Raw genomic sequence first — 8064 nt, forward strand, 5'->3', positions numbered from 1 at the left:
TACTGGAAAGAGTGTTTCTGATTGTTTCTGAGACTGAATATATGTATCACTTCAGAGGGAATCTAATAAAGGGAATAATCAAATCAGCACATCTCTGTCAAATATAACTGTAATTGATATAACATTATTTTCTGATCTTGAAGCAGTTATGACAAGAGAAAAAAGTTTCCAAAAGTCAAAAATAAGGCCATTTCAATAAGTTCCTAGAACACACACCCTAGAGCTTTTTCAGAGTGTTGTTTGCCTTTGAGCCCATCGAAGTGGACTTGGACAAAATGTAAGGATCAGACCATCAGTTTTCCATTCAGCTATCCCCTGAAAAACCAACATTTTCAACTTATATGAGTTTATTTTGGTGCTTAAGATTTTATTTTCCATTGTTTTACAATATAATTGAAGTAGTTTTTATTTTTTAAAAATTCCTCTCCATCAGTTAGTTGAATATTTTAACACTCTAATTTAAGGCTCTTTCCTTCCACCCCCAGTCTTCATGTCAAATACTTAATGATCTATAAATATTTAGGAAGTTCTAATGGAGCATGCTATTAAAAGCAAACCTATAAGAAAGTCTGGTATTGTTTGAGTAATCTCCCCTAATTTGTCACTTTTTAAGTTTGGATATATGAACATTGAATTTTCTTAAATGGAATTTTATCCTTACCCATAATTTTATTATTGTTCTCCACCCCACTTACAAACTGGTAGGGAGATGAAGGTCCAGATCCTGTTACCCTCAAAGTAGGCTATAGGACTGGAGGTGTTAGCAGACGGTAGCGGTAGGATAATAGAAAGAGTGAGGAGCTCTTTTGTTAAAATTGTATTGTTATTACTATTAGGGAATTTCATGCAATGATTGAGAATACTTACAAACAATCCAGCCATTCGACTGTTGCTGAGTTTTTCATATTTGCCCATCAGTTCAGGTTAGAGGGTGTGTTTGGACATAATGTGGTTTATAGGAAAGGGCAATGATCTGGAAATTGGGAGACCTGGTTTCTGCCTAAAGTCTGTCACTAACAGGCTTTGTGACTCTGAGCCAGAAGTTTCACCTCTCTGGAACTCAATCCTCATCTTCAAAGTAATGGACCAGATGATTTCTAGCAGTAACACACAGTCTTATGAGCCCTAAGGATATCAGATAGAAGCATGGAACATTCATTGACTACTTCTGATTCATATTTATACTCAAACAATACCTTTATTGATATCTCTATTGATTCCTCTATTGATATTGATTGATATTTATACTCAAGCAATACCTTTATATTTACTGTTGATTTATCTTTATTTTTTGATGGTTTGCCAGTGCTTTCCTGGATATGAATCCAGGTGAACTTCTTAAATTATAGATATAAGAAAACACAACATAACATAGATATGTAGAATTTAGATTAAATATTTTAATTAAAATTTAAAGAAAGTAATTTAAAGGGATGCTTTTATTCAAATGTCTTTTCTGTAGAACTGTATTTTTTTAAAAATGGGTCTTAATTTATTTACCTTCTAAATAAGGGCTTACACTTGAACTGGGATGGCAAATAGGCCTTATCTAAAGTACTGACTCAAAGGTGAAGCAAAAAAGAATGCTTGCTATGGCTAACAGTCAATGTCTACCATGGCTAAGAGAAGCACTCATCCATTTCTTGAACTTGGACCAGACCATCATTAAGAGTCCTTCCTAAATATAGTCTTCCTTTACTGTTCTCTACCTTATGGAATGACATTATTCATCCAGCTGCCCACACCAAAGCCTGGAGGTCATCTTTGACCTCCTTCCCTTCCCTTATTTTCCCACTAGCAATTTGTCACCTAAATAGTTCATTACCTCTTAATTAGTTCATCACCACCATCCTCATCCAAGCCACTAGCATCTCTCACCTGAAGCACTGCCTCCCTATTGAAAATGGGCTACCCAATAAGTGGACTGAGCCTATCCTTAGAGTACCAGCAAAGGAACACATTTCCTTCCCCAACCACATAAACATACAGAAGAAGTGAAAAGAAATGGGAAAAAACTTAATATCAGCACCCATTTACATTTAGGTCAATTAGAGATTAAGCAAAATTTTGTAAAATGTTATATGATTGCTTTTATTTTGCATTACAGCATGGTATTCTTGTCATGTGTGTGTGTGTGTGTGTGTGTGTGTGTGTGTGTGTGTGTGTGTATGTCTGTGTGTAAGTGTTTTGGCCAGGAGGTCAGTTGGGGAACATAATACTATTTTAGAATAGTGTCTCTAAAGGTCTGATTCTGGCCCAGCCTCTAATCCATTCTCCACTGTGCAGCAGAACAATATTTTAAAAGCAGATTTGATCTTGTCAGTTGCTGCTTCCCACTCCCTATACAATAAAGCCAAAACTCCTTATTATGGCCATGTATAATCTGGTCCCTACCTCATTCTTCTACTTATGTTCTACCACATTCTCCCTTTGTCTTTTGTGTCCAATTACACCAGCCTTTGTCAATTCACCCAGAGGACCTGTATAGCAATTTATTCCTCTCCCTGTGAAGTTGTTCTGCTTCTCTCTTTAGCTTTTTATACTGTGACTCATACTTTGAACTCAGCTCAAACATCTTTTACTTGAGGACACCTCTGTCAGCCCTCCAGATGAGATCAGAAGCTGCCATATTTTCTCTTCATATTACAGACTTTAGTTGTATAGGTATGTGATCATTTGACTTGTGTTTATCTTCTGTACTAGAGTTAGCTCTTTATTATTGTTTCAGGGGCACCAGCTTATGATAAATACATAAGATAAATACTTATGTACTATGGAATGTAGTAGATGGAATTATGTAGATAGAATGGATGGATGTTTCTACAATTCCATGCAATCCAGGATTCCTTAGCAAAGCAGTAGAATAGAAGCAATTAAAGAAGTTAATGCCTTGTTATTAATATTCAGTCTTTTGTCATGGTACAAATTCTACTGTTAGTTGATGCGAAATATCCCAGGTTTTTAGGAGTTCTTGATTATAGTAATTTCCCCAAGAATTTCTAATAAGTCCTTCAAACTTTACATGGCCAAACAGAACTCTTGATATCCACCCCTTCCCCCTCCCTTAAATAATATAGTTCTCTCCCAGAAATCCCTCTTAAAGGCTCAAATCTTTGACTTTAACCTTGGTTCCTTCTCTTCTTGTCTCTACCAAACCCAATCTATCAAAAAAGCATATTGGTTCTATCTTAAAAATACATGTGTAGTCTGACTCTTCTCACCTCCTCTGCTATCATCCCATTTCCAGCCACAAATATCTCTCACCTGAACAACTTCAATAAGCCCCTTACTGGTGTCTGTGTCTCATGCTGGGCTCCCTCAGTATGATTTTCACAGAATGGCTAAAGTAATTTCTAAAAAATCATATGTTAGACCATATAATGCCCTTTCTCAAACTTTCCTTTGTTTTCTTGGCTCAACTTTACCCTTAATATAAAATTCCAGTTGTTACCATCACTTCTTGCCTACAACTTTGCTGTCATCTTTCTACTTCTCTCCCTTCTCTTGATAATGTCCAGCCACAGTGATGGCCTCCTTACAATTCTTTAATCACACATTTAATCTTACTTGAGGGCGTTCATGCTTGTTGTCTCCTTTGCCTGGAATTATGTTCCTTATACCATCATGTGTGACTCCTTAACATTTGGGTCACAGCTTGAGGACTGCACCCTGCAAAGGCCTTGCCTGATCAACCACCTGATTGAAAAGATTCCCTCCAGCCCCATCACTATTATCTATTTTATTATACCCAGTTTTGTTTTCTTGACAGCATTTATCACCATCTAAAATTATTTTATGAATTTATGACCTACGTATTTTTTATATGTCCACGTGCTGACATATAATGTTTAAGAGAAAAAAAAAAACCCTCTTTTTAGTCACTTGTTTCCTGTTTATCTTGGCTTCCAGCAGAATGCTTGTTGCATGATAGTTTCTCAAAATGTAGTTACTGAATGAATGAATAAGTGGAAATTCACTTCAGAATTGAGTGGTGCTGGCAAGGACTAAAAAACAATAAAAATATTTCCTGGAAAACACGTAGAAGGACTGTAGTCCTGTCACTGTGTTTATGCCTTTGCAGCCCCAGGCCTCTATACTACAGAGAGGTTTGTTCACAGCCTCACCTGATAGCATAATCAATCACGTGACTATTTTTGAGGAGTAGAATTTCATGATGGATTGCATAATTTGCATGATTGTGACCTTTCATATTTTTTTTCTTTTTTCCAAGAGAACATTTTGTTAAAATAAGTAACTAGATGTTGGTTCCCTGACACTGGTCAGTCAGCTCATTACTTAGAGCTCATTGCATTTTTTTTTCCTGAGTTTCATTTCCAATACTTAAGTCTAAAATTCACATTCTCCAGCCATTCTATAGAAGGGCCTAGGAAGCCTCCATTTTCACTAAGCGTTGGATTCCTACACACTAAAGTGTGCCCTGGAAGGCAGAATCAGTGGTTTACATCACAGAGAAAGACAATTATCATATGGTTTCACTCATATGTGGAATATAAGCAATAGCACGCATGACCATAGGGAAGGGAGGGAAATCTGAAGGGGGAGAAATCAGAGAGGGAGATGAACCATGAGAGACTATGGACCCTGGGAAACAAACTGAGGGTTTCAGAGGGGAGAGGGTGGAGGGGGTAACAGGGTGATGGGTATTAAGGAGGGCACGTGGTGTGATGAGCACTGGGTGTTATACGTAACTAATGAATCATTGAACACTACATCAAAAACTACTGATGTACTTATATAGTGGCTAACAGAACATTTAAAAAAAAAAAGAGGACCCTATTTTGACCTTTATACCTGCTGGTAATGGTTTGACCACTAGGAGACACACATAAGATGCTTAAGGCAATAAATGCTGGCTGATGGACTTGTGTCATGGGAAATCTGGAAATGAGTGTATAAAAGTCAAGAGCTGGTGAAATGTAGGTAATTTTCAAGAAAGGATATTTGTGAAATGTGAATCATTAAAAAGGGTTATGGAATGGCCACTTGTGTTTCCTCAGAATAATCAATGCAAAATTTTTAAAAAATTACAGTAATTTAGCAATAATTGTAGAGATTGTGAGTTGCTCACCATGCTCTGGCCTTTAGTTATATTGTAAAGTTTTTAATGAATAACTTGTTATAGTACCATATTCCTCTTTGTTACTGGGGAGGAAAATCGAGTTAAAGGAGAGCTTCATTTGGTTGAATTAAGATAAAATGAGAATTTTTATTTCATCAAAATAATAAATGTATATGGTAAAATATCAAATAGCACATAAGTGCTTATAATAAATAGCAATAATCTTTGTTCCTCACAAGATTCCCCAGAAACAACTTAAAAAAAAAAAAAACCTTTGTAAAGTCATTAGTTAAATAGCAAAATCATGAAATGGTTTTGACTAGAAAATAGATATATATCTAGGAAGACGAATATGAAGTGATAACATGGTATGGACATGATTCTGTACACTTGTTTCAAACTGGTATGCCAATGGGTGCTTTGAAATGAAATTATAGACATCTGTTAAAAATCCTCTTTAAATTGTGTAAAATGTTTATGCTTTTGGAAGCCTTTTCTTATAAATAATTCTACCAGTGAGGAAAGGAGTGGAAAGAGAGAGAAAGCCAAGACTGAGTGAAAGCAGATGATGGGGAAATGGAGAGAGATCGAGGTGCTGGTCATCACATTTCACTCACTATTATCTTTGGTTTGTTAATTCCATATTGAGAGTCACTTAAGGCCACCAAAACTCAGCAAACAAAACTGCCAAATCCTACAATTAAATCCCTTGCTCTGAGAACAAGCTTAGCCAAAAAGTTTCTGAAAGCTATCTAGCTTACCAATGAGATCATGGTATAGGTATGCATTGCATTGCCTGGATAATTTGAATGTCTGCCTTTTGTAACAGTTATAGTTGCCACCATGAACCATGTCTTAGGCATTCATTTTTTTCCATTGACCACTTGTGAGCCAGATTATCCTGGATGGATGGGACATTCTTGGTTGTAGATAAAATTATGTTTGTGAGCAGACAAAACTTCTTAGAAAGCCTTATCATCAACTTTCTTGGGAGAATCTTGGTGAGAAACCCAGAGGACAGCCTTTATTTCTTTCAATCCCCAAACACCCATTTTTCTATAATCCATAGCCCGAGGAAAGATGACTGGTTGGGGATAAGAATAGATCCATATTGCCCCAGTTTTTGTTGACACATCCTAAGGAGTTCATGTCTGCGTACTTGCCTCATTCATGACATATTTATTCTCTGTAATTTCACTCTCCTAGGACATGTATCTTAAAGTTCTGGGGTGCTTTGCTCTATCCCTTTATACTCTTGCTCGTATCTAAACTGTAGAATGAGAATAATTAACAAGAAATTACATTTCTATTGGTTCTACTGTGATCATTTTTGCAATAAGAAATTCTCTTGAGGAGGAGTTAAGATGGCAAAGGAGCAGGGGAACCCTAAGTTTGTCTCATCCTTCAAATACAGCTAGATAGTTATAAAATCATGCTGAACACCCAAGAAATCAATTGGAGGTCTGAGAGAACAAATACTGCATGTCTACAAGTAGAAAAGTGACCACCCTTTGGAAGATAAGAGGTGGGTAGACTTAAATCTGGTGTGATATAGCTGTGGATATGGTGGCAGGGAGGGAGTCTGCTTATAGAGGCTACTGCAAAGTATTGTGAAGCACAAAATCTGAACTTTCAGAAGTTTACTACCATGGGGGATGTGCCTGGCTTAAAGGTGCAAAGTGGGGCAGAATCTTGGGTGTGACACCATGGTCTGAGGATCCCCTGGGTCACAAGAAGAATGGGTGATGCCTAAGTGCTGCATTGTTCCCTGGCTTGGAAGCTGGCTGACAACAGAGTCTAGGTGCCAGCTTTCCACTCTGTATTGTCGTAAACTGCAGACTGCTACGCTGTCGTGTGACCACTTTCTAACAAATGACAGAAGTGTGGTGAGACCCTTCCCAGGAGGAACAGTGTGGGTCTGTGCCATGAGAATCCCTAAAATTTGGAGTTTTGAAACTCAGTCACATGCCTGAGATAAAAAAAACTCAGACACAGTCAGGGTTAACAGAGTTCTCCCAGAAACCAGGAGACAAGAGTGATTGATCACTTTTCTGTGAGGGCTCACTGAAAAGTGGGGGCATGAATTTTCAGCTCAGGGGCAAGAGAGCTGGGGACCACCATATTCATCCCACCCATCAGTGCTGAAAGCCTTCAGGGAGCAAAACAGCATTGCCCAGTGGAGTCCGGAGCCACTTACACCAAGACCTGCCTCCCTGCCATTGGAAGCACATTTCTACTAGGACAGGTATACTTGAGAATCAGTGCAGCAGGCTCCTCCCCCAGAAGACCAGCACAAACAACTTGCTTGTATCAAGTTTACTGATCATAGAGGGCTGCAAAGATTCAGCTCTAGGGGAAAGTAGTATCTAGCTCCTTTGTACTTTCATCCTTTTTTAAAAATTATTATTTTTTCATTTATTTTCTTATTTTTTTCAATTATTTATTACTTATTATTTTTATGTATACTTTACATATATATTATTTTTTGTTTTCTTTCATTGTATTTTATTTTATATGTAATATCTATCTATCTATCTATCTATCTATCTATCTATCTATATATCTATATATATCCCTCCTTGATACTCATCACCTGGCTACGCCATCCCCCAACTGCCCTCCTTTCTGTAACCCTCAGTTCATTTCCCAGAATCTAGTTTCTTTTAATAAGCAGACCAAAACACACCCAGGATCTAGTTTTCTTTAGTCTTGTTATTGTTATTGTTGTTATTTTTCCTTTTTCTTCTTTTCCTTCCTGAACAAAATGATGTATGGAGAAACTCAGCCCAAAAGAAAGAACAGGAGGTAGTATTCACAGCTAGGGATTTAATCAACACAGAAATAAGTAAGATATCTGAACTATAATTTAAAATTGTTATAAGGATACTAGCTGGGCTTGAAAAAAGCATAGAGGACATTAGAAAATCCCTCACTGTAGAGCCAAAAGAACTAAAATCTTGTCAGACTGAAATTAAAAATGCTGT

The sequence above is a fragment of the Ursus maritimus genome, unplaced genomic scaffold, assembly GCF_017311325.1.
Source record: "Ursus maritimus isolate PB19 unplaced genomic scaffold, ASM1731132v1 scaffold_17, whole genome shotgun sequence".
NCBI classification, from domain to species: domain Eukaryota; kingdom Metazoa; phylum Chordata; class Mammalia; order Carnivora; family Ursidae; genus Ursus; species Ursus maritimus.